The following is a 24,659-nucleotide window of genomic DNA, read 5'->3' as shown; positions in this document are numbered from 1 at the left end:
AAATGATCGACTCTTTTCATAAACACAAGCTAAAAAATTCAGAGAACTGGAAATTATAGATTTTGTAGGTTTTCAACTCTACAATAAAATCTTAAAAAATTATGAATAGATTGGGGGGGTGTCTGGGTGGCTCAGGCAGTTACGCATCTGACTTCGGCTTAAGTAATGTCAGCGTTCCGGGTTGGAGCCCTACGTCAGACTCCCCACTCAGCAAGGAGTCAGCTTGTCCCTCTTCTCCCTCTGCCCCTCCACCTCCACTCATGCTCTCTCTCTCAATTAAATAAATAAATAAATAAATGAGTAGATGCTCATAACACATTCTTTATAAATCAAGTTTTCTATCAAATAAAATATAAGAAAATATTTTTCTCTTAAAATACAATAGAAGAAAATATTTTGCATGTTTTATTTTGAAATATATCTAAAATTTAAACAAATAAAACAGACAGTTAATAATATTGAACCAATAATAGTCAACCATGACCACTGAAATAAGGCAAGGCTAATTAGAAATATCTGACTTACAATCGTCTACTTAACATTGATCCAGTATTAAAAAAAAACATCTATTTTCAACAAGATTCAGAAATAATAGTATTAAAATGAGAAAAAAAAAAGATGCAATGAGTTCAATTTCCAAAAAAATATTACCTGGTCTTTGGGTTGGCGTTTCCCCTCTAATTTAGAAGTTTTTTTCTCACATTATTCAAAAAGAATCGAATTCTGTTAAATTAATAATCGTTTATAGTCACAAATGTTATACATATATTCCTTCAAGCTCAGGTAGTAGAAACCCGTGTTTTTAGTCAGCATAATTCAGCCTTGCATTACCTCAGAAATGTCACTCCCTTGACACTTCATCATGTCAAAACAGTAGAATGTATGTCACGTCTTCTGTGTAGCAAAGGTTCCTACAGGAACAACATGGAACCATTGTGACATTTTTCTAATTATCGATCATTTCATGTCTATGTAGTTGAAGGGCATTTGTTAAACCTGAACATTCAGGTCACCCGGTATTCTAGGTTGACTGTGTTACTAGAAAAATTTATGTTGTATTGTTTTTACACTTATTTCCTGCTAATCTCTAAATTGCTTGATCATAGTACCTGCATTTAGTGTCATTAAAGACTATGTGTGCGTTGCAAGAGAACAAAACAGTAAATTCTGTGAGCATGGAGATTATATCTTTGTGTTCAAATTTCTATCCCCAGGGCAGATACACAGAAAGTGCTTCGTGGATATAACTGAATAAATATATAAATGGATAGAACTCATCTCATCCCAGTCTTTAAACTTACTGGCACAGTTCATTACATGAGTCTCTTAAAGACGATTCTCGTTCCTATTTTATTTGAATAACTCTTAACACTACCAATATGAACTTTGGAAGAGAAATGGCAGGGTTCCATGTCAAGATCAAGCAAGTCCGTAAGACTGTAGTTTGAGAAGATTTTGAAGGGACAATACAAAGCACAGTTTTGTCTATGTATGTATGTATCCATACTATGGGCTATTTAAGCAGACCTTGTTTATTGACCTGTATCAGGTTAGAATATGTTTTCAAATAACAGAAATCCAATCCAAACAGGCTAGAGAGTAAAAGGACATTTTTAGCATGTGTATCTGAATAGTTTAGATAAAGAATGACCCTGTAGCACAGTTTACCAATTTTGTTAATGTTTTGCCTCTAAAATACATAACCTAGATTTTCCCAACATAGACCTGACTTTCACCAGCTTCAGAGGGCTTCCTTGTTCACCTTAAGAGTACTTATGTTTTTTCATGTGACTTCTGCAAAAGAAATAAATTTTTCTTCTCAGAAGCTTTCACCCAAGATCACATTGGCTGGATTTGGGTATCATGGTCATCTACAAACCATTCACATGTTCAGGGGAGAAAGCCATCACTGGCTGCTTTAAGGCCCACACCTAGTGTTGTAAGAAACAGAGCAAGCTCCAAGCTTGGGTGAACATGTGAGTCAAATATCAGGGTGCCATGGCCAAAGGAAAGGAAAAATGGCTGCAGGAAGGCCCAAACCAGAACATGTCCATTAACACTTTTGAATGACATTCATGTTTGAAATTCACATTGTAGAAGTGCAGATTCCTAAATCAAACGACCGTCACTCAAAGGAAGAATTACCAATTTCAAAGTGTGAAACCTCTTTTTACCTCACTTCTTACACCTGAAACTAAAGATAACAATAGGAAATACAACAAAGTTTTATTGTGAATTTTAACTTTGATAACAAATGCACACTGCTGAGTAAATTGCCTGACACAAAGCAAATGCATAACAGAAGTTCACAGTAATGAAAACAACAATGATAACTGTTATTGTCATCACATGTATATAATTTTCTACAATAGGCATATATTACCTTTATAATTAGAAAAATGAACAGCAGAATACCCGTCTCTAAAGTATTATTATCAGGATTGAATGCAGTCATGATGTACATGTTTCTTTCTATTATAATCCTTGTTTTAACGAATTGTGATCATTTACTTAGCCGACACCAGATAGTTTACTACTGTTCTTGGAAGACAGTGTCTCTATGGCATTTACCTGTAGAGCCCCAATGACAACTATGATGTTTGTTTTATATAGTAGATCCTGGTTAAATTCTGATTGAAAACAAGAAGAAAAAGAAAGAGAAATAAGAGAAAGGATGGAGGGAGGGAGGAAGTTTGTTGAAAAAAAAAAAATGGGTTAGGTATGAGGATGATGATCACCCTGAGGCCACAGACTCGGAAAGGTCAGGAGAGGGGTCTGTGTGCCCTTTCTGTGTGGCGCGTGATTACAGGTCTCGGTGCCCCAGGAAGGCAGAACTTCTAAAGGACTGACGGCAGAAAGCACAGGTAAGCCGTTAGGGCTCAACATGAAAACAAAGAATGAGACAAAACAACAGCCACCGAAAGCAACGTGACCCTGGTAAGAGCTGGAAGGGGCAGCTTGTTACTACACCCCTCGAGATCTGGGAATTGCTGGAGGAATTTCTATAGAGGAGTTTGCTTCATTAGAAATCGCTTTGTTTTGATGAGGATTCAGGTGCTCTTGAACTGTGAGACTATGTGAGCCCCAGCACTTGTTATGTTTGGAAATGAAATACTAAACACTACGAATCTTTAAGGGCCATCTCTTCTCACAGAAGGCACCCCTGCGTGCGGTCTGTAGGCTCCGCCTCCCCACTTAGGCCAGCTCAGCTCAAGTGAAATTTTCAAGCAGGTTTGAGGATGTCAGCTCTGCCTATTTGAATGGAATAAAATGGCACTTTTTAATTTTTATATCATCAAAATCCTTTTTTGAGAAAGAAAAATATTTGATCATAACGCTTAAAAACCAAAACCAGATTCATTTTCTTCAGGACAAATCATTGCTTTTAGAATTTTTTTTAAAAGGCTGGAAATATCTTATCATAAAATAAACTGCAAAAATGTTGAAAGCCTGCTTTCTCAATTTTTTTTTTTTAAAATGAAGGATCGCTAATCCAAGAATTCTGCACCCTCTCTCTGTATTTGAGGAACAAAGACTACGTTTCACATTTGCTCTACATGAGGCAATGAATAAAAGATCACAGATAAAAGAAAACCAGTAAATCATCATTTGCATTGTATTGATGTTTACTGAGGTATAAAATCCCCTAGAATTTAGATGTGCTATCACATTGTTATGGAGAAGGTGCTCTCTTCAAATAACATGGGATTCAAAACACACATTTGTGTGTGAGGATTGATCTGAGCTGAGTGCCCTGACAAATTCCTGGGAAAAAAAAAAAAAATCTCTGTGTTCTATTATATCAATGAAAGGTGTTGAATTTCCTATAATTTAAAGCTTTGTTTTTTATTCTCATTATTTTTAGAATTCACACATACCAACAAATAAGGACTGATCTCTAAGAACATCATTTAAATAGTAAAATGTGAAAATACACAGAAAACACTTCTTGATTTATTAAGAAATTAAATACATGGATTTGATTCTTTTTTCTTGAAATAAATTGCAATTTAAAGAAATATACTATTCCCCTATAATACTTTTTCAGATGGTGATGCTGAAACCTCAATAGAACATGATAAAAATTGAATCAGAGTTGATAAATATAAGTCATTTAAAAGTGTACTACTAACATATCATCAATATAGGGTTAATATTGTCTAATGCTCTTCTCCCAAGCCAATGTAGAAAAACAGTTTACAATTGATGCATGACATTGCTACCTTGGTCTGTTTAACACTTAATTATAAAGATTTATTGGGAGAAGAAAAAAAGTCAAGATAAAGTTGAGAGTGGAGCAGTGGAAATTTTGAGGACATAAACTGTGAGTCAAATTCTTCATTTGAGTTTTAGTGAATTACGAGGCATGAGAATTATTTATATTCATGGGGTAGCCCATGAAATAAGGAATACTATGCAGACATTGACAAGGAAAATAGAAAGAATAGGACATAATTAGGGGATTCACAGAATCATAGAATATTCAATTTGGGAGAGGTCACAGTGATATTTTTGCATCATTATTGTTATTATCTCATTTATTGAAGTATAATCCAATAAGAGTAATATAACTTAAGGGTGCAGATGTGATGAATGTTTATACATATATACAACTGAGCAATTGTAGCTAAGATTAAGACAGGAACATTACAAACATCTCAGAATCCTTCCTATTCCCCCATGAGTCATTAACTTTCCCCAGATATAACCTTTATTCTGAATTCTATCACCTTAGATTATTTTACTCTGTTTTCAAATTTCATAATTTTATTTTACTCAACAGTATTTTTGGTACTAATCCATGCTGTTCTATGTAGCATAATTCCTTCTTTCTTGTTGTTGTATAATAATATATTTTAAGCCAGTATACTATTTATACATTCTTCATTTTATGATCATTTTAGCTATTTGAAATTTTTCATTGTCACATCAAGAGTTGATATAAACATTCTCATACACTGTTATTATTAGACATAAACACTCATCTGTCTTTGCTATACCTGGGAGTTGGAATTGTTGGATCATAGGGTAGAAATATCTTTAGCCTTACTAAAACTGCTAACAGTTTTTTACTAGTGTTTGTGACAATTTTTACTCCCACCAACATTGTGGTTACTTTAGTGGCTGTCATTTTTGCCAGTGTTTGTTATTGTTGTTCTTTTGGGGTTTTGTTTGTTTTTATAATGTATCATGTGGTTTAAATTACCATTTCTTGATGACTAATGATGCTGAATACATTTTCATATACTTATTATACTTTTTTTAAAAAGATTTTTATTTATTTATTTGAAAGAGAAAGAGATCACGCGAGCAGGGGGCAGGGGTAGAGGGAGAAACAGACTCCGTGCTGAACAGGGATGCCCCTCCCACCAATGACAATGTGGTCCTTCATCCCAGGATCCTGGGATCATGACCTGAGCCGAAGGCAGACACTTAACCAACTGAGCCACCCAGGCGCCCAATTATTTCATTATACTTATAGGTGAAGTGGCTGTTAAGAATTCTCCCTATGTTTCAAAATTAATCTTTCTTTTTTGTTTTTTCTTTTCAACATATAGAAGTTCTTTACCTAACATTTTTTTGTCAATGATGAATAACTGAAGGCAATATATGTTAGTTGCCTTGGGGAAATTACAGATGTGAAAATGGAAGAACCAAAATTGTGACACAATTGTTCTGCTTTTCAGTGCATTGCCTCTTCCAATAAACAACTTCGGGAAAAAAATGAAAGTTTTATAGTACCAAACATATTTCCAGAGACCATCACTGCTATATTTCTAATATATCACAGACCTAAACACAATCTTAATCATTTTAACTATCTGGGTTGTTGTTTTTTTTTTTTTTTCCCTAGAGGAATTCTGTATCTAAAAACACACAGAAATTAAAATGGAAGTCAGTTAGAAAATAGTTTCTTTTTTTTAAATGATTTTTTTTCTAGGGGCCCCTGGGTGGCTCAGTCATTAAGTGTCTGCCTTTGGCTCAGGTCTTGATCCTGGGATTCTGGGATCGAGTCCCACAATGGACAGTGAGAACTTTGGAAAGATTGAGGTGGCTCAGTTGTTAAGCGTCTGCCTTTGGCTCCAGTCATGATCCCAGGGTCCTAGGGTTGAGTCCCACAATGGGCTCCCTGCTCAGCGGGAAGCCTGCTTCTCCCTTCCCACTCCCCCTGCTTGTGTTCCCTCTCTCACTGTCTCTCTCTGTCAGAAAAATAAAATATTAAAAAAAAAAGAAAAAAAAAACTTTGGAAAGACTGAACTTCCTAGGATGTGTTTTTACAGATCAAAATGGATTATAACTGAAGCCATGAAGACATGGAGGGGTTGAAAATCTGGAGACACTCCTCTGTCCCCCAGAGTCACCTGTTTATATTCCAAAAAGTTAGAACTTAGAGATTTCCCTTTCTCTTCCTGAGGAGAATTTATTTACAGTAAGTTGAATTTCTTCCCCTCTCCTTAAGAGTGAGGCAACATGTATATGAGCTCCCAAGTTCATATTTTTTGGTTCCTTTATTGTGGCACAAGAATCCCTTTTTGTGCAAGTGCGGAGTCCATTGGGCTGTCCTGGCATCAAAGAATAAAAGAGAAACACTGGGGCATGGAGAACCAATGCTGTTATTGCTCTAAGTAACAGTAACTCTGATCTCTGCTCCAGAAACTTTCTATTCAAGATATAAGTATAAATATTAAAAATCTATCAGTCTCCAAACAAATGATAGCTTTTTTATACAGTTTCCTCCAATTTCTTTGTACTCTATCACAAGGAAATCTTTTTGGTTATTACAATTTTTCTCAATTAGTAAGTTTATTTTTTTTTCAAGATTTTATTTATTCATTTGACAGAGACAGAGAGAGCACAAGCAGGAGGAGCAGCAGAGAGAGGGAGAGGGAGAAGAAAGAAGCTTTCTGCTGAGCAGGGAGCCCGGCACAGGGCTCAGTCCAAAGACCCTGGGATCATGACTTGAGCTTAAGGCAGATGCTTCACCCACTGAGCCACCAGGCACCCCAATTAGTAAGCTTATTAATTCATCTATCAATCAATTCCTTTCAATTTCAGCTGTGTCAAATACCTAATCGATTACAAAGACATGCAGAACCAAGCCTTGGCATGGAAAAAAAAAAAAAAAAAGCTGATCAAAACAGCAAAACTAGAAATAACCAACCAACTAAGCAAACAAATGAAGCCCAATTCCCTTAACCACAAGATGCCCATGGAAGTGTGTTGTAAAAGATTTATGATTCATGCAGTCAAGAATAACAAAAGAACTTCATCAGAGACTGAGACGGCATCTGCCTAAAATGTACAGGGACATTTGCTTAGTGGAAGTCTTTGATGGACATCTTTCCCATTGCGAGAAAAGGGAAACAGTGTTTGTGTGAAAATATCTCCACTTTGAGAACTGGAGGCAATAAATAATAACTAATTACTCAATGACATATTTTGCTTAACAGTTTCCACTCATTATAATCAGATCTTTTTTTTTTCTAGGAAGATCTTTTTCTATCATTTTTTTCTATAAATGTTATTCATATTTAAGCTTTAAGTCATCTGGCACACCTTTCTTCATTCAATACAAAGAACTTGCATTTAATATGAATAATTCGGTCAACTCTTAGTAAAACAACAACAAAAGACCTTTAAAATAATAAAGAATTTTTTGGCTAATCATAACTAAAAGAAGATGATTCAATTTTCTGAACTTATTTTTTCTTCTTGGAAAAATTGTGACAAAATAGACGTAACACAAAATTTATCACTTTAGCCATTTTTAACATTCAGCTCTGAGACATTAAGCATACATGATTGTGCAACCATCATCTTGACCTATCTGCAGAATTTTTCATCTTTCCCAAGTAAAATCTCTTATCTATTAAACAGTAACTTTCTGACCTGCCCTCTGTCTGCTTCTGATAATCACCATTCTACTTTCTGTCTATATGAATTTGACCCCGCTAGAAACTTCATAGAAGCGAAATCACACAATATTTGATCTTTTGTGATTAACTTACTTCACTTAGCCTAATGGATTCAAGATTTGCTCTTTTTGTAGCATGTGCCAAAATTTCTTCCTTTTGGTAAGGCTATCTAACACTCAATTGTACATAGAGACCGCATGCTATCTATGAATTTGTCTCTGAACGTTTGAGTCACTTCCATTCTTTGGGTAGTGTGACTAATACTGCCATAAACATGGGTGTGTAAATATCTGTTTGAATTGTTGTTTTCAGGTTTTGGGGGTTCTACCCAGAAGTGAAACTGATGGATCTTATGTTAATTCAATGTTTAATTGTTTTAGGAATCACCATACCATTTGTCACAGTGGTCACACTATTTTACATTCTCATCAGACTTATACAGACTCACTATGGCTAAGAAGCACTCATATCTCCTCCAGGAGAGCAGAGAGGTGAACATCTGATTGGTCTCTCCTTTGGGGAGACATTCACCCTTGTGTGTCTTTGTGCTACCAATGTAAGGAGGAAACACACAAGGTGGGCAAGAGAGCCCCTGTTCATCATGGGAAGAAGCTCTTCAAAACCTGCGGTCTTAGACTTCATGCTCAAAAAGTCCCAGAGAGAATTCCGAGCCCGCCCTGATCGTGGAGCCCCAGCCTACAGCCTGTGAGCCAACATCTACACTCATCTCAGACTCCAGTACCCCAGCCGCAGCCCTCCAGGTGCCCCTCTGTGAGATGGAAGGGCCACAACAGATAAACGCTGATAACACCATCCAGCCTGGACACTCTGTTCTCATCTATCAGCCCTTTAGCATCACTCACCTCCTAAATTGGAAAAACCACATGCTGCCATATACAGAGAAGCCTCAGGCAATGACTGACCTCCTGTTCCAGAGTCATCATCCCATTTAGGATGATTGCTGCCAGATTATCCTGATGTACTTTACACAGAAGAAGCCCAACTAATCCTCACCGAGGCATGACATTGGCTCCAAAGCCAGCTCCCATCTGGAACCCTAAACACAGAATCATGGGCACGAGAAGCAACATCCGACACTCGGCCCAGCTGGGATTTCCATATGGCTAAGGGACTAGTCACCCTAAGTCAATACTGCACAGCTCTTTTGCACAGACTCAGAGCAGGGGCAAAGAAGCCAACCAACATGTCCAAACTGTGACAGTCATCCAGAAACCAGGAGAATCACTGACTGACTTCTACGAGAGGCTATGTGAGGCCTTCCGAGTGTATACCCTCTTTGACCCAGAGGCTCTGGAAATCCAATGAGTGGTCAACTCAGCATTCTTGACTCAATCATACATTGACATTTGCCTTCTCTGGCATGAATGCTACCCAGCTGATGGAAGTATCTAAAATAGTCAAAGGCCTAGCCAAAACCTTAAAAATAAAATGGAAGCTCCATATAGCATATAGATCCCAGAGCTCAGGGAAATTAGAGAATAGGATCTAGGCCCTTAAAAAAAACTTAAGCTAAACTCTGCCAGGAAACTCAATTCCCCTGGTAGAATTGTTACCGCTGGCCCTGCTCAGGGCGTACTGTAACCCAAGACCTCTGGTTAATCACCCTTTGAGATTCTGTATGGCAGACCATCTCCTGTAACAAGCAGGCTTGGAGGAGACCTCAAACAGACTGGAGACTTAGAAATGTCCTGACACCTCCAAGCCCTAGGGAAAATTCTAAGGCATATCTCCCAAAAGGTTTTAGAAAGGATCCCAACCCCATGAGTAACTGGGCCCATCCCCACCAGCAAAAGATTGGGAGAAGGAACTGTTCCAACCCACTTGGAGGGACTCCCATCTAGTAAAGTTGCAGGTATAACTCCCTGGATCCATGATTTGTGAATAAAGAAGGCAACAGCCAACTCAGATCCTGATGATTGACACAGAGCCTGAGACCTGACTGACCTCCTCAAGTTAAAGATCCAGAAGACGAAACAGCAGCCCATAGCCACCAAGAGGGCCTCTGGCCCAACTTGATGCCCCACAGAAACTCGCAGGTCCCTCCCAACCCCCCACTGAGGAGTCCACAAACTTGCTCCAGCCACAAACCTGGAGGCTGACTGGTCAATGCACAGTGGAAGCTTGAGGAACTCAACTGGGGACATTTGGACACTAAAGTCTCGGTGCTACTCTACCAGTAATAATATAGTAATTGTGACCCTAGAGTTCTCTGTGGGTTTAGCTGAGTCAGCTTCAGTTTTTGGAATTGGACACAGAAAAATTGCTCTAGCCATAGTCTGTATAGGTATAGTGAGTCTGCTGAGTGGAATCCACTGCTTCTTATAACTGTCCCCCCCAGCTCTGAAATGAATCCCCTAATGCTAACGCTGTGGCTGTCAGTTATAGGGCTAAGCTTGGGCTATCTAGATGATGACAAAACTGAGGACAGTCAATCCCACTAGCCATAGGTTATAAGGATGCTAGGAGGCACCATCCACCTGCCATGTATATGCCAGCATTACCACCAATCGTCTTGGTCAAATATACTCAGTACATGTGCTAGAGCCCACCTGACCCTCTGTCAACACGACGATCTTGTCAACGTGTCTGATGGCTGGAGGGACCGATGCCCCAACTACTATGTGGCCTACTCCCTAGGGATTCCCCCACCTCCTTCTTGACCTCTCACCACTCCTGTCCAGAAGGCCCCCTGCCCAAACGTTCACTTCCACTCTTGCTCAGCTACAGCTATTTCCAACACAGGACAGGCTCAGGTAAATATAGTCCCAGTAAATGCCCCAGGTAAATATAGTTCCCAGTAATCAATCCCTTCCCATTTCCTTTTAGGCCATACATGGATCAAGTGGCCCATCCAGGTCATCCCACTATTGGTTGGACTAGGCATAACAACAGCTGTGGGCACAGAGATAGGAGGAATTGCTTCATCCTCCTGTTACTACAGGCAGCTACCAGAAAATCTCACAGAAGATATGGAGCAGGTGGCTAGGTCTGTAATGACTACACAAGATCAGACAGACTCCCTAGCGGCAGTGGTATTGCAAAATCATGGGGGCTTAGACCGGGTCACTGCATAAGGGGGAGCTCTGCCTCTTTCTAAATGAGGAATGTTGTTTCTACAAGGAATCAGTCGGGTTAGTCAGAGACATGGTCCAACAATGGTAAGATCGAATTGCATGCAGGAGACAAGAATTAACAAGCTCTTGGGGTAACTTGTTTAATGTCTGGGGATGAACTGCATGGCTCCTTCCCTTAGTCAGCCCTCTCCTCCTGATTCTATTGGCAGTCCGTTCAGTCCATATATTATTAATCTTATCAACAATTTCATCAGTTCTTGATGAAATCAATTAAATTGCAATTGCTGGTAAATCAATATAGACTTCTACACCAGCGAAAAGCCCAGTGGTAATGGTAGATGTGCATTCTGAAATAGAGAAGGCATTGAAAAGGGAAAATGAAGAGGAAAATTACCCAGAGCAGGCCTAGGCCGGCAGGTCCCAGAAAATAGAAAGTTACTAGTAATAGTAAGAGATACCCAGAAGCCTAGCTTGAGCACGAGATAACCAGCCATTCCTGATTCTGTAGACAGGCTCCCCCATACCCAACCCTGCAAGCTTCCCACAATGCCCTAACCTCTGCCCTAACTGCTGTTCCTGCCTAAAGCAACCCATATCCCCAATTTAAACTCACCTACCAACAGGCAGCACAGCCTTTGTGATCTGACCCCTGCACTGCCCTATAAAAACTCTGTAACCTCCACGAGCTGGGGCCCAGAACTTTGAGTGCAAGCCAGTCTGGGTCCACCAGCATAAAATAAACCCGAGTTCGACTTCACTGAGTGTCGTTCTGTTTCTCACAGTACTGATTTTTTTCCATAACACTAATAGGTAGTAAGGTTATTTTTATTTGCTAGATATCAAGATGTCCTCACTATGTCATGTTTTACTAAGTCATGAGAATAAAGAGTAATTACATCTTACTCTAATTTTTGTGTTAAAGGAATTTGGTGGCAACCACTCTTTTTAATATCTGTGAAAAATAGCCCTCTGATTATTTCTGAATAGTAAATAATTCTTGTTTTACAATATATTATAAATAGCAAGATTTTAAAATGTCCAGTTATAATCTGCTTTATAATTATACTTCAGAAATTAAGGGAATGCATTTTTTTTCTTAGTATTTAATAGCATAATTAAGAAAACTGCTAACATGCTGACAGGAGACAGAATTGATCAATATCGATGGCTAACTGTGGACTCGATATATATATTTAATCAGTCTTCAGGCAAAATACATATCTAAGGAAATTAAATAGATATGCTATAATTATTGTTAACATAGTCATGGTTTTAATTTCACATTTCATAATATTCCTTCAAAACACAAAGAAAATCCCACCAATATAGGCATGTTACTTAAATCTACTAATTTTTTTCTTTAAACAGGTTATTTACTTTTAGCTCAAGAAACTTAATGAAAAATTTTATTTCAAAAGGCTGTAGAGCAAAGCAATATTTTTATAATTGTAACATTTATTTTATATAGTAATTAACACAAGAAAATAAAAATCTGGTTTGGTTTACACAATGAATGTGTAATCATATTAAAAATAACCAAGTTCAATTTGTATTTGAATGGAAAAAGTTCCTGTTGTTAACTCAATTTTTCCTAAAGAATGTGATTGTTGTCCACAGTTCATAATTTCCAATTATAGTGAATTAAAATTCATTTCTCTGCCTCTTACTCAAATTGGTAAATTCTACCGACTCCTTGTAATTTCCGGTAGATTGATTATCACAGGCTTGTATTTCTGCATCCCAGTAAGAAATTTTTTCGAATGTGTATGCCCAATTTTTCTAGTTCCATTTCCTTTTATGTTTTAATTTCAGCAATATTCAGCTCTGCTTCCTTACACCCTCTGTCTACCAAAAATTCTGAACTACTAACATGAGAAAATATCCTTTTGTTTTCTTACTTCCCTTGTCCTCTGACCAAAGAAATTTTTATTTTTAAAAACTCATCTTATCTATTTGAACTCATGATATATTTTTAATGCTTTACTGATTTGGGGTTATTTTCATTGCTTTAGATCATTTTAGCAGAAAAAAATTCTTTTTTTATTAAGATTTTATTTATTTGACAGAGAGAGACTCAGCAAGAGAGGGAACACAGGCAGGGGGAGTGGGAGAGGGAGACGCAGGCTTCCCGCTGAACAGGGAGCCCATTGTGGGACTCAACCCTAGGACCCTGGGATCATGACTGGAGCCAAAGGCAGACGCTTAACAACTGAGCCACCTCAATCTTTCCAAAGTTCTCACTGTCCATTTACTCATCTTTAATACTCAAGCCTGTCACTTAACCCAAGTTCCTATAAATTTGCTCAGAAAGCTCTGACCATGCAGAAACATATACACATTTTCTTTTTTCCTCCCTCAACCTTTCTATGTTTTATTATCCTATCCAACTGTCTATGTACGCGTTTGCAAACCACTAATTCCAATGTTGAACAGAGATAATGTTTTCAAGAATTTATAAACCCATAAGCTTTGCAGTTCGATTATACTTTTGCAGTTTTGAGTCAGTTGAATTCCCCTCCCCTTAACCACAAACCTTTAGACAGTATGACACCTTACTATTTTCATCTTTTTATTTTTATTTATTTATTTATTTATTTATTTATTTTAGATTTTATTTATTTTTTGACAGAGAGAGACTCAGTGAGAGAAGGAACACAAGCAGGAGGAGCAGCAGCGGGAGAGGGAGAAAGCAGGTTTCCTGCTGAGCAGGGAGCCCATTGTGGGGCTCAATCCCAGGACCCTGGCTGGGGTCATGAATTGACATGAAGGCAGACACTTAATGACTGAGCTACCCAGGCACCCCTCATCTTTTTATTTTTAAGCACTTTTTGGATCATAAGTCACACATGGCTCTTTTGGTTGAATTGCATGCCACTATGAGATCTTTGTTCAGCTATCTCTTGAATATTTGCTATATATGAAAACAAGGCACAAGGCTGGCAACATTATTGAGCAAAACAGAAGTAATTGCTAAGGCCATTTTAGTGTAGTGTTCCATCTTCCCTGTGTTAATTAATAGTTTGATTTTGTTATTGATCATTGTTGTTAAAGAAATTGAAGTTTATCTTCACTTTGAACAATTGGAATAAGGAGAACATATTTTAAAGATATTTCGTGGGAAATAACTCTTTGGATGTATATATATATATATATATATATATATATATATATATATATATTTCATTAAGTTTCTTTATTTAAATCTAAGCAATGCAAACTAAAACCCACTCATGCATTAAACATTTTTAGCTTCCTAGAATGTGTGGCACTGTGGTTGTCAGTGAGATAATGTGAGAAAACTCAAGGACCAGGAGTCACACGTAATTAGAGCATTATACAGTTTGAGAGGCTGAAGTTATCTTGGTGATTATCTTATCCAACACTCCTATTCTACTGATGTGAAATTGAGTTTTCAGAGAATTTAAGTTACACAGATTAAGGTATGAAATTAACAATATTCTATGTATTACTTGTTGAAAAAGCCAGCATTTCCCCCAGAATTACTTATACATTTAGGATCCATTAAAGTTTCTCAGTAGTTTAAGACATTTATGAATGTGGTTGGCGCATAAAGCAGAAAACCATTTTATATCTAAAGGGTGTTTCGTTTGTTTGTTTGTTTTTTACCTTCCAGTATTTCCATAGAAAGATTGCAGCAGAATTAACAGTGACTTAAACTGTGATTATTCAATGATGGTAATATTTATGAGTTAAGCACATTGCTTTTCATCCCCACTGCCTTTTTATTAACTAGTGTGGTTTTGGAATATAGGTGAGGTTCTGTGGGTTGAGGTCTGGAGCCGACAGTTAAGAAAGAATTCTTGAGACATCTTTGGTGCAAAAGGTGGTTTTATCAAAGCATGGGAGGGATCAAGGACCTGGCCGCACTGGGGTTGTGAAGGGGGCTGATAATACACTCTGGAGTCAGGGACTAAGGAAAAGGGAGGTTTTCAAAAGGATTTTCATCTGTTAAAGAAGAGTCCGAGGATAGCGCACTGTGCCATTGTCAAGTTCAGGTTCTTTTTCCCTCTAGCAAGGCATTAACATTAAGACTGGTGGGGGCTTCCTGGAAGAATATCACACGTGTCCCACCCAGGAGTGGGGGGAGGGGAGGGTGCCAGGCCATCACCCTTTGCTTTGTCCTCGGCTAGCCTCTGCTCCCCCATCATTGACCAGAATGGGCAAGGCTAGAAATTTCAAGCCAGGCCTCAGAGGAGCCCTTCACTAGGAGGCGAATCTTCAGTTCATTTGTCTGCAGTCCTTAGAGCAGGCCCAACATCATCCATCATTCACTGTTCTAAGTCATGAGGCCGATTTTTCTCTTAGTGCGATCTTTCCTGTATGGTCTCAGTTGTATGCCTGTGTGTGTGTGTGTGTGTGTGTATTTTCCTGGCTTCTGGAAGAAATTCCCCAATTCCTGAGTAACTACATTGCAGAATTTGAGTAAGAATTTTTATGACTATCAGTACATACTGTCTTTTATTTTTAAAGATCTTATTTATTTATTTGTCAGAGAGAGAGAGAGAGAAAGAGAGAGAGCTCCCACCCAGGGGAAGCAGCTGGCAGAGGGAGAAGCAGGCTCATCGCTGAGCAAGGAGCCGGTTGTGGGACTCGATCCCAGGATCTTGGGATCATGACCTTAGCTGAAGTCAGACACTTAACTGAGCCACTCACGAGTCCCACACCATACTGTCTTTCTGCTATTCGTGATTTGTGTGCATCAGCAGAGGCAAGTACACAGCAGGTGGGCCTGACTGCCCAGATCACCAGCGCTCTTCCATTCTGGGCTGAGAACTGTGTAATCTGACCTTTTGCAAGGAAACTTTTACCATAGGACTCTGGCTGAATTTAAACCTCTGTGCTACAGGAACGAAGCCAACCTATAAATGGCCTCAAAATATATAAAACTGCTTCCGTTATCATGCAAAGCTCATTATCCTACCTGAGGCCTCCTCCTGGTTTGCTTTGGAAAATAACCAAGCTACCATTTGCTGCCTCTCAGTGAATCATCTCCTTGGACATGGCTTCTCACTGTCTTCATTCTTCTCCTCTTAATGTTCTCCTTTCTATGTAAATCATTTTCAAGTTAAAACTCTGTTAAGATTCCATGATCAAAGGCTATTAAATATATTTGCTTACAAAGTCCTTTTAACTCACTTCAGCTTTTCTCTCTCATGCAGTGTTTCCATGAATCTCTGTAATCTATCTTCTATGAACAGATTCATTCATTCATTTATTCATTCATTTATTCTTAATCATTTGCCAGAGGGGGAAAATAAAGCCACTTTAAACTTGGCAATATTATAGGAAAAGTTACAATAATACAAAGTAAATTACATAAAAGAAAATAAGTGGAGAGAAAAATCGGGTGAAAAAAGAGATGAGAAAAATAAAGACAGGAATAAAGTTAAGACAAACAATTGGTTCTGGGAAGGAAAAAAAGAAACTATTCTTATACTATAGATAATCTATAAATTTGTTTCAATGTTTTAACCCCAAATTAAAGAGGATGACATAATTCATGGTCTTCATAAGAGAAACACAAGATGATTCAGAAACTTAATTCTTTCAGATAGGAAACCTGAATATAATATTTTTTATTTCCTATCTGTCATCACAAGAAGAACACTATAATTCCACTAATAACATTTCAACGTTTTATGGTAAGTAAAAATATGTACAATACTTTTAGAGATGTCTCTTTTAACATAGGCCAATACCATAACATTGATGTGGAAAGACGTTAGCGTTCGAAGCTGACAGCCAACAAAGAATTCTTGAGATGTCTTTAGTGCAAAAAGGTAATTTTATTAAAGCACAGGGACAGGACCCATGGGCAGAAAGAGCTGCACTGAGGTCATGCATAATGGCACATTATATACTTCCAGGCTGGGAGGCGATTAGGGACAGTGTAAGTCTCTAAGGAATTTTAGAAGCAAGGTTTCCAGGACCTTGAGAGGGCTAGCTATTGTTGGGAAAAGGTCATTTATATTATCTATTAAAACCTTACTCCTAAGATCCTTCAGATGTATATCATTGGGCCATATTGTTGGGGGACTATTGCCAACACGTATCTTGGGGGTTTTGGAGATAAAGGAAATTTCTAAAGGAATTTTTATAAGCCAAAGTAGACTTACAGGATCCTGGAGGTGGGGGTAGGGTTCCGGCTAGGATTGCCTTTAGCCAAGTATTAACACTGAGTCAGACAGTGAAGAATGTCACTCTCCCTGTTTCAAGGACTTGTCCGTGGGCAGTAGGTAGTAAGGAAATTTAATAATTTTTCTTCTGCCTTCGTTTCCCATGTCAACATCACCCTGAAATTTCAAAAAAAAAAATTCTATAAAGGAAACAAAACAAAATAGTTTAGTTAAGAGGCTTTGAAAATCTGGTCTAGATCAGAAGATGATAAATTAAGTGTGGGATGGAAAATGTATGCCATTTACACCCTTCACTGCTGGTATCTCCCATGCTGACGGTATATATCATTAGCTGATGTTTAAATCCGTTGGCCCCGGGGTCATCTGTGGCCCCAGGAAGCCACTAGCAATCAGTTGGGCATGCATTTGAGAAGAAGCCTAGAAAGTATCAATTTACTCAAGGCACGGAGGTTCTGCAGACACTAGGCTATTACTACATAACATCATTTTTTTTCTCTACTGACCTGTATATGTAATAAGGGTAACAAATCACTGTACTATGGTTATTCTAGATTGTTTTTTGTAATGATTCAAAATTTTTACTAGTCTTACATAAATGGTAAATGGAAATAGCTTTCCTTTTTAAAATGTGGTAGCCTAAATGACTAGACAAGTGCCCTATTAAGGTACTCCAACAATGCTCCCAGTTGTAAGTAGGCAGTACTCTCAATACAATACCTTAAAATCTCTTGAAGTTTTTTGTTTGTTTGTCTTTTAGTTTGGGTTTTGGTTTGGGTCATGAGAAGTGGAAGCCACTAACTAACAAATTCTAAGTTATATGTAAATGAAAATTACAAAATCTATCCACAATAGTCAAGGGAATTTTAAAGAAGATGAAGACAAAAGCTGGAAGAACCATATTCCAGAAAGGAAGATCTGTAATAAAGCTATATTAGTTAAGTCAGTATGATTTGGATAATGTTAAATTGATTAATGGAAGAGCTTGGTCACTCTAGTCCTCATGTATATGATTATTTAATTTATGACAAAGGTGACTGAAGAGTAGTGATAAAGGATGATGTGACTGTTCACACAGAAAAAAAATCTTGGCTTTTAGTCCAAAATGTTCACAAAAGTTATTTGAAGATGGATTGTGGGTCTAAATTAGAAAAGTAAAACATAAAATTTTTACTAAATAAAATTTTACTAAAATTTTTAGTAAAAAATATAGTATATCTCAGACTGGACAGTAGCCTCCAGAGGGAGAGATGACAAATTATATTGCATTTAAATTAAGAACAGCTCTATTCATCAAAGCCATCATTAAGGAAATAAAAGGAAAATTAAAAGTGGGAGAAAATATTCATTATACATATATGTGACAAAAGACACATTCAGAGTACATAAAGAATTCATAAAATTTGATAAGGAAAAGACAATTCAATTAAAAATGTGCAACATTTGAACATGCACTTCAAAAAGAGGATATCCAAATTACCACTGAATAAATTATTCATCAAGAAACTTCATTATTCATTAAGAAAAGGCAAAGTCATACCTAAGTTGTAGCAGGGGAAATGTTTAGGGCAAAAATTTGAGGAAATAATAGCTTTCTGTCAAACAAATGTTTGACAGTACTTAATAGTGATGTCAAGTAAAAGTTGATGCAACCACTTTGAAACTATTTTTCTGTATCTACCAATACATCTACTCTAAGCCAGCAGCTTTCCTAGGTATATACCCAATAACAACAACAAAAAAGATGTACTATATTCACCAAAAGATAAGTACGTGAATACTCATGGGAACATTATTTGTAATAATCAGGACACCCCATACCTCTATGGATAGAAGAATGTATAAAGAAGTCATGGTATACTGATAAAACGGAATACTATACAGCAGTGAGAATCTCGAACTATAACTTAGCACAGCAAACATGAATAAATCTTACAATGTAGACTGATGGAAGTCTGACACGGACAAAAATATAATGAATTATTATTTACATACTTTTCATTATATTATATATATTTCAAAAGCAGACAAACTAATCTATAGTCAGGATACTGGTCACCCTTGGAAGGGGAAATTGCTGGAAAGGGCCAGAGTAGGTTCCTTCTAATTAAGCAGGTTGCTTATAATTAATATTCCATTTAATAATATGAATTCTGGTAACATAGGTGCTCTCCCACTGTGGAAATCTATTGATTTATATACTTACCTTTAATGTACTTTTTAGTACTATTTAGGTACATATATTCAGTTAAAGGTTCATACCAAATAAACAAACAAAACTATTTAGGTACATATATTCAGTTAAAGGTTCATACCAAATAAACAAAAAACCATGTTAGAAGCAATTAAATAGAAACGACACTGAAGGAGCCTCTGAAATCCTAAAAGTTGTAAACATCTAATGTTTTTATACAAAATATTTTGACCAGTAAGTTTCAGCAGGACCGGAGGCATTCACATGGCATTCATATAGTCTCACACTTTCTACACATTCACTCATCCACATACCCCTTCCACAGATATCTTTGTCACCAAATTGTCAAACTTGGTCCTTCAAAGTTTCTAACCATGCTAAGATGACAATAAATAATCAAACAAATCAGTAACTTAATAAACTTGACTATTATATATTGTTTCTTTATAGTCAATTTGCTTTTTATTTAATTGTTTACTTTGTTGTCAAAATGTCCAGTTTAAAAATTACACTAAGAATGGAATATTATGCAGCCATCAGAAAGGATGAATACCCAACTTTTGTATCAACATGGATGGGACTGGAGGAGATTATGCTGAGTGAAATAAGTCAAGCAGAGAGAGTCAATAATCGTATGGCTTCGCTTACTTGTGGAACATATGAAATAACACAGAGGACATTGGGAGAAGGAAAGGAAAAGTGAATTGGGTAAATCAGAGGGGGAGACAAACCATGAGAGACTGTGGACTCTGAGAAACAAACTGAGGGTTTGGGAGGGAAGGTGAGTGGGGGTACGGGTGAGCCTGGTGGTGGGTATTATGGAGGGCACATATTGCATGGAGCACTGTGTGGTGCATAAACAATGAATCTTGGAACACTGAAAAAATTAAATAAATAAATATATAAAGAAAAACACAGATGTTTAACATGAAATAATGTGTGTAAAATTCACTTTAAAATATAAGAACAGGTTTATACCAAAAATAGAATCAAAACTATAAAGACAGTAGAAAAATAGACGTGCCAGTTTAAAACCATCTGTTTTCTATACAATATAACAGAAAATGAGCATCTGAACTTTTGCACAATAGTCAGTGCAAGAAGCAACCTATGGTTTACTCCAATTTAGATAAAATTCACTAAGCAGGACCATTATCATTGGGAAACACACTTGCCATGAAACGAACAAGGTAGCCTGGGATCCTAAAGCACTCCTTTATTATTGGCATGACAATTTAAAGTAGATAAATAAGACAAATTTGCATATAGAAAAAGGAGATGCTGATTCTTTAGATGCAACAAGCAAAATCAACAGAAGTAGGCGATAAAAATACAGACTCAACTAAACAAAGAGAACAAAGATGGAGTAGGTTGATGTTATGTATAAATTATGTAAATCAAAGGATGTGAGTTTGAGAAAGATCGAGTCATCTCTCGCCTTGAAATGACCAGTTTCTGAAACTATCAATGAATCAAAAAATAAACTCAGTGTTGGGGAGTTTAAGTTGTTTTCTCCTCTCTTCCTATTGGTTATTTCTGTTAGACCTGGTTCTGAGATGGGAATATGGAATAGTTCAGTTCTTCTGCAAGGCTCCGGGAGTTGAATTAGGTTGAACATTATGACAGCCTACCAGTAGAAAAGAATATTCTCTCTCTTCTTTATGGCAACCAAGGAGATTGAATCCATTTGGTATAAAAGATAAAGAAAGACATTGTCATGACAGACATTTGGACATGTGCAAATCAAACACACCATGCGGTCTTGAACTTGGTACCAAACTACAAGATCTCTCAGAAGGCAAGTTACTTGAACAAAATCAGCGCCCAGAAGTGAGTTTCCACAACTGAAGAATTACACGGAGGTAAATGTTTCATGTAATATTTATGATATTCATCTTCCAGAAGAAAAGATTCTTGTCTTACCCAAATATCTTCTGTTTTCTAATAGTTAATACTTTATTGTAACTGGCAACAGTGAGTTTCAAAGGCTAAGATTAATTCTGTCTGTTGTGTTCTCTTTACTTAACCTATTACCTGGCATATAGTTGATGTTAAATAAAAACTTGTTTAATAAATATTTTGAATATTGAAATATCTTATAGTTTGAATAATTAATATTTTTATAACAACAATTTCAAAGCAAATTTCATGTTTCTTGCTGTTTGTGCACTCAATATAGGATCTAGTGAAAGAACTAATCAAAATTTATGATTAAACTACCTATGATAGAGATATAAAATTTATTTTATTTTATTCCAGAAGGAAGGCTGAATTTCTATGTATACATTTAGATTGATAGATAAATAAACTGTCTTCCATTTAATCATATTGAGATTATTTTTTATTAGAAAACATTACAGGTAATTTAATGTTCATATATGAATATCAGTATGTACACCTCATATATAGCATGACTATTGATGTAGGTAAATCTAAAATGAGGAAATGTTTTCAATACTACTGCCAATTACTAAAGTCCTACTGCAACAAATTCACATACCAAAGATCAGACCCTTAAATTCCTTTTGACTTCCATAGCTAATGCTTGTCATTGGGCAGATGGCCTGGGGCAGGAAATAGAGAGAGCAAGTAGTGTTTCTACAGTTCATGTGATCTGTGCCATTGCTGAGAGAGATATTCTGATCCTTACATTTCTATGTTTAGTTCAATTTGACTTGAATTCTCTCCAGCCTTTGCAAGCAATGTGGCTTTTTCTTGGTCCCTCTGAGAGAATTGTCTGAAGGGCTCTTCCTTCCTCAACGTGTTATCCAAAGCTGTGGAAAAGCTGCAAAGCCCTGACATTCTTAATAGTGACAAGACACATCTCTTTTACAATTTTTCTGCCTGATAAATTCTTAACATTTCTTTTAGGCAAAAACCACAGGAAAATGTGTCAGGGCAAAAATTATTTCACTGTTATTTTATTTTCATATGGAAAATTCTTCTCTTCCAGCCCATTTATATTCAGATCATCTCAGGCCAGAATCTTCCGGGCTAATTATTTTGTTCTTGAGTGAACAATAGATATTAAAATTTTTTAGTATGTGGTGAATAAACTGTTGAACAATTGCAAAATATATACTTGACCTATGCCTAATTGTTCTAAGTATGGGCTCTGTTGCTTCCGAGAGACCAAGTGGGGTGGAGATGAGGGGTAGAATGGAATTATCCGCAGGGACGCATGAGAGTTCTGCTTAACACACTGGATCCAGTTCATCCACGGGTCCAGGAGCAAAATAGACAATATAAATGCTTTAGAGAAGAAAATGTACTATAAAATGATGGCAACTGCCAGGCAAGTAAGCAAACCTCACATGCCGCTGGCTGTATGAAGGGACGGTGGTTAAATGAGCCTCAGGGTTTTTGCTTTTATTTGGCTAACGCGGGCTGACAGGAACTACAGCCTTCTCAATGAAACATGGCGAACCACAGAGGCTTATGCTTGGGGCAACTCTGTGGAGAGGATGATACCATCAGTGCAAATCCATCATCCCAGAAAACAGAACTCTGTACATCTTTTATGGGGAGCCCCAGCTAACAACCTTCATCCGCATACACAGCATTATTTTTAGTTATATAAGTCAGAGTTGTGAGGAAAATAACACAACTTTACCTGAAAAGGTTAACGGTTTTCTTGGACACGCAATTTAAAACATTCATCTCTCTGGGTGAAACCATGGCTGTACAGAGCTAGTATAAAAGCTCAAGTTATAGCTCAAAAGTTCAATAAGCTTCTAAGAGCACTTAATGCCCAAACAGACTAAAAGTGTTTTTATGGAGATCAATGGGCAATTCACTCCTCAGTCACATTTTATTTTTCCTATGAAGTAGAATGGTGGTACAGCTCCCCATAATATTTAAGACACATAAAGTCTTGCTTAAATCTACATGGTGAGCAAATCTTTTAACGTTTAATGTGTACAGTGGGCTCAGGTTGATGTAGGTGGTTATAAATGTAGTTGGGAATCTGCTGTCTCTTACGGGCCCACATAAAACAAATTTTAACTCATCCCTGTAAATTTCAAAAAACGTATTTAAGAGGGGAAGGAAAAGGTGGCTTCCCGTAAGAGCTCCTCACTTGACGGGGGTCTCATTTGCAGGGCATGATATGCAGATTTTTAGGAATGTGGTTGCACACCCTGAATCAGTCAGCCAGTCTCCAGGGGATACAGTCAGACTAACCAGTCACCAGACTAATTTACAAGACAACCAAGTGAGACCTAATTATTATTAAATAAAACATATAGCTATCAAGAGGACTGAATACTTCTATTTACTGATCAGCATTTTCCTTCCCTATAGGCAAGTTAAATTATAATTATATGATTTCACAGTCAGCATGGGAATAAAGCAAGAGCAGTTAATTGGGTATTTTATTGCCTAATGTCATCAAGCCCGAGAGTGTGAAGTATTCAACTCAACACAGAGACGCAGCAACGATGGTCAGTTGCTCCTGGGGGGAAGCTAGGGTTCAGGTGAACCGTCCCTACCAGTCTTGCAAAGAGAGAGAGGTATGGATAAGTTAGTAGTATTCAGCAGACTGTGTTATGCATCTTGTTAAATTTAAAGTGCTCAGCTATGCGTCATATCAATAAATATCACCTGAGCTTAGCATACCGCTTGGAACAGATCTGTAGAAAGTTCTAGTATCTAGAGGCTTTTGAGTCTGTCACAACTTCATGAGGCCTCTGCCAATCCATGGAGCAGCAGTCCTCAACATTGTGGGTCTCAAGATCCCTTCATACTCCTAAAAATTGTTGAAAGCCCCAAAACGTTATTGTTTATTTTTGATTAAATCAATCAATATTCACTGGTTAAAAACTAAAGCTGAATCAAGATTCATGTATTTATTCATTTAAGTTAATAATAAATGACTTAGGGACACCTGGGTGGCTTAGTGGGTTAAGCCTCTACCTTCAGCTCAGGTCATGGTCTCAGGGTCCTGGGATGGAGCCCCGCATCAGGCTCCCTGCTCAGCAAGGAGCCTGCTTCCCCCTCTCTCTCTGCCTGATCTCTCTTTCTCTGTCAAATAAATAAATAAAATCTTTAAAAAGATTAAAAAAAATAATAAATGACTTAATAAAAAACACATAAAACCATAAAACATTAAAACCTTCCATTTTTAAAAACTGGTGCTGTGTTACTTACATTTTCACAAGCATTGTTAATGTCTGGCTTAATAGAAGACAGCTGGATTCATCTTTCTGCTTCTGCTTTCCATCTCTTGATATCACATATCCTGCAGCCACTGGAAAAACATAACATACAGGCATGAAAGAATAATAGCGAAAAAGGCAAA

This window comes from Mustela nivalis, assembly GCF_964662115.1.
Source record: "Mustela nivalis genome assembly, chromosome: 1".
Lineage (NCBI taxonomy): Eukaryota > Metazoa > Chordata > Mammalia > Carnivora > Mustelidae > Mustela > Mustela nivalis.
Note: the sequence above shows the minus strand (reverse complement) of the source record.